Below are 12,303 nucleotides of genomic sequence, written 5' to 3' on the forward strand. Positions count from 1 at the left end.
GCATGTGCAGTAGCTCCAAGCACCCAAAACTGTGTGGGAGGGGCCCGAAGATCGCAGCCCCTAGCCCTGGCTGAATGGCCTCACTGGGGCTACGTCGATAAGGCTGCACCTCCCACGCCCAGCTCCTGCTTCCTCCAGACCGGACCCGGCCCAACTTGACTCCCGCTCCCACCCCCCCACCCCCCCACCAGACCGCAACCCCCCCTCCCTTCTCACCCCCCCCTCCCTTCTCACCTCCCCTCCCTTCTCACCCCCCTCTCCCCTCCCTTCCTTCTCACCCCCCTCTCCTCCCTCCCTTCTCAGCCCCCCTCCCCTCCCTCCCTTCTCACCCCCCCTCCCCTCCCTCTCTTCTTACCCCCCTCCCCTCCCTCCATTCTCGTCCCCCTCCCCCACCCCCTCTCCCTCTCCCCCTCCCCACCCCCTCTCCCCCACTACACCCCATCTCCCCCACTCCACCCCCTCACCCCACTCCACCACCCCTCCTCCTCCACCCCTCCACTCCCCCTCCCCATCCTCCACCTCCCCTCCACCCTTCGCTGTCAGAAACACAGACACTGACAGACAGTGAGTGAGAGAGACACACACAGGCAGACAGAGAGATAGAGACACTAACAGAGACACATGGGGGGGGGGCCGTCCCAGCACGCTGTTGGAGGGCTCCCAATGCTGCAGTCAGTCAGTAGAAAATGTTTTATTTATTGATTTTTTTTTAATTTATTTTTTATTAATTTTTTTTGATTGATTTATTGGTTGATTTATTGATGTATTTATCATTTATTATTGATGATGACTCTTTTTGTAAAATTGAAGTGTTTAATGTTTGTAAACTTCCCTTTAAACACCCCCCGCTCCCCCCATTCCCTATGCCTGATTTGTAACCTACGCCTGATTTTCTAAGTGTGGACAAGGTTTTTCTGAGCGTACAAAAATCTTCACTTACTCCATTCTAAGTTAGTTTGGCGTAAGTTTTCACTGACGAAACTTTCAAAATGGGCGTAAGTGGCCGAACACGCCCCCTTTTGAAAAAAGAAATCTGTTCCAAACTGAAACTGTTCTAACTGACTAGAACTGGAGCAAACTAAATGCAATTTCTAAGATACTCCATTCTAAACCAGTTGCTCCAAAAAAACAGGAGCAACTCAAGCCGAAACTTGGCCCCATGGTGTTGAGATAGAGGATCAGCCATGATCATATTGAATGGCGGTGCAGACTCGAAAGGCCAAATGGCCTACTACTGCTCCTGTTTTTGAAATGATGGAAATTATTCTTGTTTACTTCAAAAATTGTTTTAATAATTGAACAAACAATGGAAATGAGTTGCAAAAGTAGTGCTAAAAATAGAGCTAATGATGGCAATGATTCAGCTTTAATATAAAATATATTTTATTCAAAAGTTTAACAAACAGTTCTTTTGTACTTATCAAACTTTACTTTAACATCACGCTTTAAGATCACTTAAAAACTTTAAGATCACTTACAAACTTTTAAACTTGTAACTTTACATAACTTACAAAAAACTTTTAATTTGAGAACAGTTACAACAGTAACAACAATAATAATAACAACAGCAGTAAAGATAGGCTGCACCCACACATCTCTCCTCCACCTTATTCTAAGACTGCCCGCTGTGCTTGGTCTTGGACAGTCTGTTATGTATGTAATAACTCGATAGACTGAATATTGTAAACTAACACAGGTACAAACCTGGCTCTGCTTCATTAGGGCCCAAAGTGATTACATTACATGATGGCTTGCCTTTTATACCTGGGCCGCACACACATGCGTACAGCCCAATGACGTAACCCCAAGCATACACACATGACAATATCCCCCTTTAAGATATTAATAACAGTCTTTTTACAAATTGAGATGGTCCGGGGCTTTCCGCTCTCAAGTTGATCGGTTCAACTCCAGCCTTGGGCGAGTGTTCTGAGTCTGTTATGACTGGGGGCTGGGTAGCCGATCTGATGGGAGTGGCAATGACCATGTCAGGGATTGATGACAGCGGAGTCCTCTGATACTGAGGGTAGGTTGGTTGGTCACTGATTGTGTCTTCCTCAGACTGTTCCGGTTAATCCATGTGCCGCAGCTTTATCTGATCAACATGTTTCCTGCATGTCTGCCCATTCTTGAGCTTGACGATAAACACTCTGTTACCCTCCTTGGCCATAACAGTGCCAGCGATCCACTTGGGACCTTGACCATAATTTAGTACATACACAGGATCGTTAACAGAAATGTCGCATGATACCCTTGCTCACTTTGACGTCTGTATTCAACATGATCATTCAATTCAGGGTGGACAAGAGAGAGCTTGGTCTTGAGACCTCTCTTCATCAATAGTTCAGCAGGGGGGACCCCGGTAAGTGTATGGGGTCTTGTCCTGTAACTAAGCAATATGCATGACAAGCAAGTCTGCAGTGAACCTTGAGTTACACGTTTCATACTCTGCTTGATGGTTTGGACCGCACGCTCTGCTTGACCATTAGATGCAGGTTTGAATGGTGCTGACCTCACATGTGTGATACCATTGAGTTTCATGAACTCTTGAAACTCCAGACTAGGGAAGCAAGGTCCGTTGTCGTTTACAACGATGTCGGGCAGACCATGAGTGGCAAACATGACATGCAGGCTCTCAATGGTAGCTATGGATGTACTGGATGACATGATTATACACTCTATCCACTTGGAATATACATCCACCACAACTAAAATCATCTTTCCCAGGAAGGGACCTGCAAAGTCGATGTGGATCCTGGACCATGGTTTAGATGGCCACGACCACAGCGGCGATTCCGCTGGTGCTTTACTTAGCTGCATGCAAGTGTTGCACTGATGCACACATGATTCCAGATCAGAGTCAATTTCAGGCCATCATACATGAGACCTGGCAATGACTTTCATCATGACAATATCGGGATGAGTGCTATGTAGATCATGTACAAATTTCTCTCTACCTTTCTTTGGCATACCAACACGATTACCCCACAGTAAACAATCTGACTGAATGGATAGTTTGTCTTTGCGATGGTTGTAAGGTTTGGTCTCATCACCCATTTTCTTGGGTATGACAGACCAATCACCACTAAGGACACAATGTTTCACAACCGATAATATCGGGACCTGGCTGGTCTAGGTCTTAACTTGTTGAGCCGTGACAGGGGCTCCTTCACTTTCAAAAGCACCCATAACTAACAGTAGGTCTGCAGTTTGTGGCATCTCCACCTCCGGTGTGGGCAATGGCAGACGGCTCAGTGCATTGGCATAATTCTCGGTGCCAGGTCTATGGCGAATGACATAATCATAGGCAGATAATGTCAGCGCCCACTTCTGGATGCGGGGCGATGCATTGGTATTGATACCTTTGTTTTCCGAAAACAATGAAATGAGTGGCTTGTGATCTGTTTCCAGTTCAAACCAAAGACCAAACAGGTACTGAAGCATCTTTTTAACCCCATACACACAGGCTAATGCTTCTTTCTCTACCATGCTGTAGGCTCTTTCCACCTTTGACAAACTTTTAGAAGCATACGCAACAGGTTGTAGTTTACCTGACTCATTAGCTTGTTGAAGCACACAACCAACTCCATTTGATGAAGCATCACAGGCCAATACTCGACGCTTACACGGACCATAATATACCAGCAGCTTGTTAGAGCAAAGCAGATTAGTAGCCTTTTCAAAAGCTCTATCTTGAGACGCACCCCAAACCCAGTTGTCGCCTTTTCTTAGCAGCATGTGCAGTGGCTCTAATGAAGTGTTCAATCTAGGTAAGAAATGACCAAAGTAGTTGAGTAGACCCAGGAGCGAACGCAGCTCCGTCACATTCTGAGGCTTGGGTGCATTTTTGATGGCCTTGGTTTTCGGGTCCGTGGGCCTGATGCCGTCAGCAGCAATTTTCCTCCCCAGGAATTCGACTTCTGGTGCCATGAAGACGCACTTCGATCGCTTCAGTCTGAGTCCCACTTTGTCCAGACGATGTAGAACCTCTTCCAGGTTGTTCAGATGTTCGGCGGTGTCACGACCTGTGACCAGGGTGTCATCTTGGAACACGACGGATCTAGGGACGGACTTCAGTAGACTCTCCGTGTTCCTCTGAAATATGGCTGCAGCTGAGCGAATTCTGAAAGGACACCTGTTGTAGATAAACAGTCCTTTATGAGTATTGATGCACGTAAGTTTCTTTGATGTCTTGACCAGCTCCTGTGTCATATAGGCTGATATCACATCCAGTTTAGTGAATGACTTCCCCCCGGCTAGCGTTGCAAACAGGTCATCAGCCTTCGGTAACGGATATCGATTAACGAGTACTCTTCAACGCAAGAACAATGGGGCTGGCCCATTCGTTAAATTCGACCGGTGATATGACCCCTTCATGCTGAAGTCTGTCCAGTTCAATTTCGACCAATTCCCTCATCATGTACGGAACCGCCCGAGATTTATGATGGATGGAATCCACGTGGATCTGCACCTTGGCTCCCGTGAAATTGCTGATGCCTGGTTCAAACAGCGAGGGGAACTTGCTCAGCACTTGAGCACATGGAGTATCATCCTCCGACGAAAACACTTTGATATCGTTCCAATTCCATTTGATTTTTTCAAGCCAATTCCTGCCAAACAGCATTGGACCAGTGCCTGGAACAATCCATAATGGTAAATCATGAACCGCACCATCATACGATACCTTGACAATCACCGTTATGAGTTCTTTAGTGTACATACGCAACTTGGCATTGACTGGACTCAGCTTAGGCCTCACAGCCTTAGTATCGCACAGCTTGTCGAATGTCCTCTGGCTGTTCGGGTTCTTTCTCGTTTGTTGTGTGCCACTTTCCTCTGCAAAGATGAAAACATAACCTTTTAGAGAGGGTGTCTTTTTGCTGGGTGGGACTTATACAGCTGGTCACATTTACAATTGCAATTGCATTGAATAAATGAAAATATTACTTACACAAACTACTTGACCAAGTTCCTGCAATTTCTTTTTACTCTGGCCTCCAGATCTCGTGGTGGTCACCATTGCGCAGTAATCTGCTGCAACTTGTTTCTTCATTTCTTTGGGTGTAACTTTTATGTGACCTCTGCTGGTGTCCAGCTCCTGCCACCTGTTCTCAATCACAGTAACTAGTGCCTCCACTTCTTCCTGCAAGAAATGTTTGCTCCTTGCACCGTGTTGCATCTTGTACTGCTGCAGCTGCGATTTTTCCAATGCTGTCACACAGCACTCCTTCTTACACACACAACTGGATCTTTAAAAATGGTCGATTGCTAACTCGGAGCTGTGCTGCGCATACGCGTCCAATGCAACGACATCAGAAACGTAAATTTTTTCCGCACATACGCAGAAGATGCAGCATTGTTTTTCGCCGCAGACTGCAGGCTCCACCCCTCAAGGCGACGGGACACGCTGCGCGGTGCCAAATTCGAATTATACATTGGGTAAACTTTGGCAAATTATTTCCGGCGCATTTCTGGCCTAGAAAAACGGGTGTAATTCTGGCAATTCGCCAGAAAACGGGCTTGGCAAAATTAAGCCCAATGTTTACTTCAGTATCACAATACTTGAGTTCAAAACAAATAAATGGTCACCCGGGGGAGATAGAAGCTTCGCTGAATCTACCAGCAGTCTGTGTAGGGCACCTCCTGCAAACATGGTCACATTCCTGGCTCCCCTTGTCCTAACATCTGAAAGAGAGTGATATAACCCAAAGGAAAACAGTGCTATCATTGCAGAAAATAATCCTTATTAGTGTATATACAGTAACAGAAATAACATGCTGACAAGTCATCAAACACGGAGGAAAACACAAACAAATCTGTCGTCTACAGATAGAAATCTGATCATCTGTGCGATCCCATAGAACCCCTTTTGGACCCTTTAGAATCTGGGACTCTCTGTTTGAAAAACTATGGTCTAAGGGCTAAGTTAGATTCAAAAGATTATATACCTATTGAATGTGGATAAATACAATTAGTTGCAAAAGAAGCTAGTTGAGTCAGAAAAGGAAGCTTCATAAGACACTGTGGGCTAGAAATTCAATTTTTGGCGATATCATTTTTTCCCGTTATTTTATGGCAAAAATGCCACTAAAAACGTTGTCATTTTTTAAGGGGGTAAAATTGCCGAAAAAATGTGCCCGACGGTAAAAATCGGTGTTGCATGAGGATTTGCGGTGGAAACCGTGGTCCTCGCCAACTTTAGCCCGATGCCTATCACTGCCAAAAATACAGGCCCTGGGAGGGGAGAAAACACACACACAAAAAAAATTGCAAAAATCAAAAAATAAACAATGAGAAAACATTCACTGTACACTTAACTAATGAATCGCTGAAAAAGAATTAAAATTAAAAACTCTAACTTACCCTTTTTTGTAGGTCTTCATACCTACCGCTGTTTCTGGGGCTTCAACGCAGGCTTTTTTCAGGTGTTTTTTTTCACCCTGAGCACGGGTTCGCCGAACGGCCAATTGTAAGCGGTGTGGTTTTTTTTGGCGTTGCACGTGGTCGATCCGCTTTTCGGCGATATTTCAAAACCACCATTTGTTAACTTTGGCCAATTTAGGCGAGTACCTTTTACCGGCAAAAAAGGCGAAATATCGGCGAAAAAACGTGCGCAAGGCTAGCCAATTTCTTCCCCTACTAGTGTTTAAATCTGCTCTGGCAGATATATTCAGTGAGGTCAAAGTCTCTACTGGTCACTGAGTTCCTCAACATTGCCAGCAATAACAATGTTTTACTCAACAGTCTTCACTTCATAACAACTTAATTCAGGAAAATGCTGGCCTTATTCACACCAATTGTAATGACTTTTCTTATTAAATGTAATAGTTGCTATATTAAGAACGAGAGTTTTTCTTCCCAAAAGGTATTTTTCAATTCAATGATTGGAATTTACAAAGGTGATGCCCAATACTGACCTAAAAAACCCCATCCTGAAATAGAAAAGACGTCTAAATGTAGGTAACATTTTAAACCTGGTATATCTTACTTTTCATTTGAAAAAGAATCTATACAACAAATTGTTCATTTTACTGACACCTGCCGGCTTCTATTTAGAAAACAACAGCTGTTTTGAGGCTGAGCGAATAATGTGGAGCAACTGTTATCATTATTGCTGACAGAGGATAATGCTCCATTAGGTTCAGCTTAATACAAATGCCAGGTGGTCCAGCAGTTCTTGTGGAGGGCATTGGTTAGTAGAGGAGTCCTGATGCTAAGGGTCTGCTGTTTGAATCCCAGCCTTAAATGAAAATTAAATTACTTGGCTTGATGGAGCAAATTTTATCAGTTCTCAGCTGGGCTGTTCAGTCCACTATCTTGGAAGGGTCATGGGGTGGAGAAGATAATCCTACACAACAGAAGCACACATCTTGTTGGCTCTTCAGAGTGGCATTGCAAGTAAACATGAACATGTCTCAAATCTGATGCTCCACCCTTTCCAGTTGAATCAGTGAGAGTGAATGTAGGTGACAATGGTGGAGGCCACAAGAGCAGAAATGTGAGACTAATTGGATGGCTCTTTCAAAGAGCTGGCACAATTACGATGGGCTGAATGGCCTTCTTCTGTGCTATATAATTCTATGATAAATACTCAATCAATCAAGTTATGTCAATAGTTGGCTTTAATACTTGCAGTATTGGAAATAATTACAATGACACCTCACTGTAAACTTGTCAGAAAACTGCAACCATTGAAGTTTACGGTTGTAATTTGACCCCTGAATTTTTTAAAAAAGGTATGATTACATATGTGCTAGGACTGTATAGTTGATCACAGTGTGAAGGGTTTCATCTCTCTTATGTGATGCAAGCTATGGTTGGAGTGACAGTCTACTTTGTCCAAGGAGAGATCATTTTAATCTTCAATTATATTTCAAAATTCACCACAGAGACAACATTATAAAGTGGAGATTCACTCTATTAAAAGATTTTATTTTGATTCCATTTTCCCTGCCTTTCTTCACCCAGACTAGTTAACCTCCAACATTCATGTTATCCTCCTTTTTTAGAACGAAGAGCAGCGAAGCTCATGGATATCTCTACAGAAATGTAATCTACTTATTGGGCACATTGGAGGATGAACTTGAGCTATTTCGGGAGGGAACGCTTGCCAGCATTCCCTCTGTTCCCCAACAATCCAACCAAAATGTACATATCTTTACAACAAATGTCAATGGTCTGCAATGTGATTTTATCCCTTGCTAATGGAAGTTTGATGTTATAACTGCTAGTGCCATATAAATTATAATTTTACACATCTTTTTCTAACAATTCTGTCCCTATAAACTGCATGTTCATACATTAGCAAATGCAAATATTTTGCCTGTTATTTTGAAACCTTTAACATCAGATATCTATTATTTCAATGTGTCTGGGTGATCATTGCTGCTCGCTATTGACAACCTTTTTACTTGGGAGCTCAGATGAATCCTGACACATCATCCTCTTATTTTCTGGCGCAATAACATGGAGGGAAAGGAGCTTGTATCAAAATAACAGATGGTTGGGATGTATTACAGATGTGTATGGGCAAGGACCTTGTTGATTTGGTGCCTATTTGTGGTTTTGCTGTACTTGTACATACTTGACTCAAACCAACTTGAGACCACATACACATCTACAATTCACTTCTAACCATCTGTTATCTATGCTCATTTCACCGCAGTGAATTGCCATTTCCCTGAGCAGACAGACTAAAATGCATTGAATTATCTTTTATAACTTCATTCAAAGCATTCTGTCATTGAAGGAGTATTTATACCATTCTGCATTTTCCTAATTCTTCAGCTCAGGCTAGAATTAATGTTTTGAGAAATGTAAAAAAAAAGAGTTCTCAAAGGCTTTAGTATATGAAGTTATAAAGCTTGGCAAATCCATTAGCTCAAAACCTCGCAGCGGGCAAATTGTTAATTAAAAAGAATGGCATGTGTTTTCCCTTGAGTATTGTTAATAGATTTTACAAGATAAGGTGCTGATTGTCTAATATTAGCCTGATTGTGCTTTATTGGTTTCTATAATTTAATGAGTGAGGTTTGACTGCCCCCTACAGGTAGGTACCATTTAATATAGCCAACAAGTGAGAAATATAGGGTTCAATTTTTCCCGGTCATTTGTGCTGTTTTTTTGGCGCGCGCCATTTTTTTTGGTGTATTTATTTTTTTCCAAGCTTCCCCCTGCGATCTACGCTGGCATAACTGACTTAGTTACGATTTTTCTAGGCCAATTTTTTTTTTTTAACGTCATGTCTGCGGCGGTTTTTATAATTTTTCTCAATTTGGCCAACATTTTTTCCTCCTAGGTCGATGTATCAGGCCACTCCCGAAAAACTTTCTGGGCATTTAAGAAAACCAGCGCACATTGACAAATCAGCGCTGAAAGACGCCATTGTTTTTAAATCGAAGATTTTGGACGGAGTCAAGAACACTGTCAAAATCAATAATAAAGTTCAATGTTTTTTACCTGTCAATGTAGTAAATGTAAATTTGTTGGATTTCAGAAGTTTTCTCATTTTCTTACTCACTGACACGCCACCACCGAACGTCTTGAAGCAGGGCTGGAGGATCGTAGCTTTGACCGGCAGAATCTGTAAGAATAAAAGTATTTAGTAATGATAACATTGATTCTGTATATATATAAATGTTAAAAGTGTAAATTATACAGAAAGGCTGCAGTGTTAAAAGAAACAAAATGGATGACTTCCCCCAAGTTCACGTCAGCATGGCTTTGAAACTCACCAAACTAGAAAAGATGTTTATTGGAAAGCCATTAACCTATCAAAGAATGGCACCAGCCCTTCAGACAGACACATGCATAAAGAGAAGCCAATCAGGAACGGCCCTGGAAATAATACCCAATTCTGAGGCTTTCTCAGAAACAATGGCCGTAAGAGATATAAAAACTCAAGCCAAAGATTGCTGGGTCTCTTTTCTTAAGTACACGGCAAAAGGAAGGACCTCTCTCTACGTACAAAGAAGCAAGCCGTGTGCTTTGCCAGAGATAAGTGCCGTATATCTTTTTATACCTTTTTTTATTATACAGGTGTGACGTCCGAAATCCGGAAACCTCGGGACCAAGGCCATTCCGGATTCTGGGTATTTCCAGATCTCGGAAGGTCTTTGCCTCGACCGAGGAAGGTAGGTAGGGGAGATCAGTCGGGCCGCCAGAGGTCGGGAGGGGTCGGTCGGGCCCAGTTCGGGGCGGGGGGGATCGGATGGGCCGCAGGAGATAGGGGGGCTCGGTTGGGCCAGGGGAGGTCAGGTGGCCGGAGGTCGGGCCGAAGCGGAACAGGGGAGGTCGGTTCGGCCGAGGCCGGGGGAGGTCGGTCGGGCCGAGGCCAGAGGAGGTCGGGTGGCCGGAGGTCGGGCCAAAGCTGGCTGAGGCTGGGGGAGGTCGGTCGGGTCGAGGCCAGGGAAGATAGGCGGCCAGAGGTCGGGCCGAAGTGGGGGGAGGTCAGGTGGCCTCAGGTCGGGCTGTAGCGGGCCGAGGCTGGGGGAGGTCAGTCGGCCTGAGGTCGGGCTGAGGCGGGGAGAAAGTCAGGCGAGGTCGGGCCGAGGCGGGGTTGGGCAGCTGGAGGTCAGGCCGAGGCGGGGGGAAAGTCAGATGAGGTCGGGCCGAGGCTGGGGGAGGTCAGTCGGCCTGAGGTCGGGCCGAGGCGGGGTTGGGCAGCTGGAGGTCAGGCCGAGGCGGGGGGAGGTCAGTCGGCCTGAGGTCGGGCCGAGGCGGGGAGAAAGTCAGGCGAGGTCGGGCCGAGGCGGGGGGAAAGTCAGATGAGGTCGGGACGAGGCTGGGGGAGGTCAGTCGGCCTGAGGTCGGGCTGAGGCGGGGGGAGGTCAGTCGGCCTGAGGTCGGGCTGAGGCGGGGGGAAAGTCAGACGAGGTCGGGCCGAGGCTGGGGGAAAGTCAGTCGAGGTCGGGCCGAGGCTGGGGGAGATCAGTCGGCCTGAGGTCGGGCCGAGGCGGGGGGAAAGTCAGATGAGGTCGGGCCGAGGCGGGGTCAGGCGAGCCGAGGGAGATTGGGCGGCCGGAGGTCAGGCTGCCAAGGCGGGGGAGTCCGGATTTCAGAACATTTTCCAGTTTCCGGACAACCCCATCACGGATTGGTCCAGATTCCGGATTCCGGAACTCCAGATTTTGAACGTTGCACCTGTAACATCATTGTATCTGTTGTAATTAAGTAGATCTGTAGGATAGTTGAGGACTGCTGTTAGCTGTGCATGTGTGTGTGTTTAATAAGCTCTTCCGAATTGTTTTAAAAGAATCGGTCTCACTGTCAATTTAATGTCAGAGATTTAGAAATCCTACAAAAATTGGGGGCTCGTCTGGGATCTAGCGAAGCAGCTTTTGATCATTCTTTTGAACAATTGGAAATCTCGGGCGTTGCGATTCTAACCTGTGTTGCGAAGTGTAAACTATAAACTTTTAAACGGATCGGGAGAAGTTACATTTTAAGGAGCAGACGTCTCGATAGTTGGAACTGTTTAAATGGGGACTCACCAATAGTTAAATTCAAAAGACACAGGATGAAGGGATCAGTCATGTACAGAAAACCAGCAAAAGATATGAAGGCAATCTATGAGGAGAAAATATACGAAAAGGTATCTATAAAGGACATATAAGATTTAAAGGCATAGGCACCGTACTTCCGTAAGGGCCAACATGCGTCCTTTGGGGAGCTCGCGGCATTTATCCAGGAGAAAGTAGATCGAGGAGAGCTAAGGCCAAAATGGGTAAATGGTCTCTTGGCATTCTGCGTACGTTACTGCGCTCAGAGAGATGAGGAGTTGATGGGGCAGGATGCAAAAGAGTTTCAAAATTTAAGGAAAAAGATACAAAATTTAAATACCAAAGTGCAAAAGAGATACAAGATTTCAAAGAATTGCTAGTAAAAGAGGTTCGACTAAACGAAAAAGAGATTCAAAATATAAAAGAACAAAAGGAAGAAAGCCTTCAACTTATTCGGCAGTTAAAGGTGGGAGAAGTACAGCATTTAAGATAAGAAATTGATCGATTAAACCACAGTATTAGGCAATTAGAAAGAGGGGCCAAACAGGCAGCTTCGTTGCTACAGCAACAAAGCCTTTCAAATTTAAATGCCACAGCAGCCGTCGTTGAAGTGAATGAAAACAAATTAGAGTTAAAAATATATAAATTGGAAAACTTGGGGCTCCGGCAAGAGGTAGAAGATGCTAAGGGGGTATTAGGGAAGTAATTAAGAAGCCACATAGGGAGCAGACCACTCCCGATGCCAACTAGAAATAGCAAGGCTAAAAAGTAAGTTAGAGGAGCAGCAGGCCCTGGTATCCAC

This window comes from Pristiophorus japonicus, chromosome 1 (assembly GCF_044704955.1).
Source record: "Pristiophorus japonicus isolate sPriJap1 chromosome 1, sPriJap1.hap1, whole genome shotgun sequence".
In the NCBI taxonomy this organism is placed as follows: Eukaryota; Metazoa; Chordata; class Chondrichthyes; family Pristiophoridae; genus Pristiophorus; species Pristiophorus japonicus.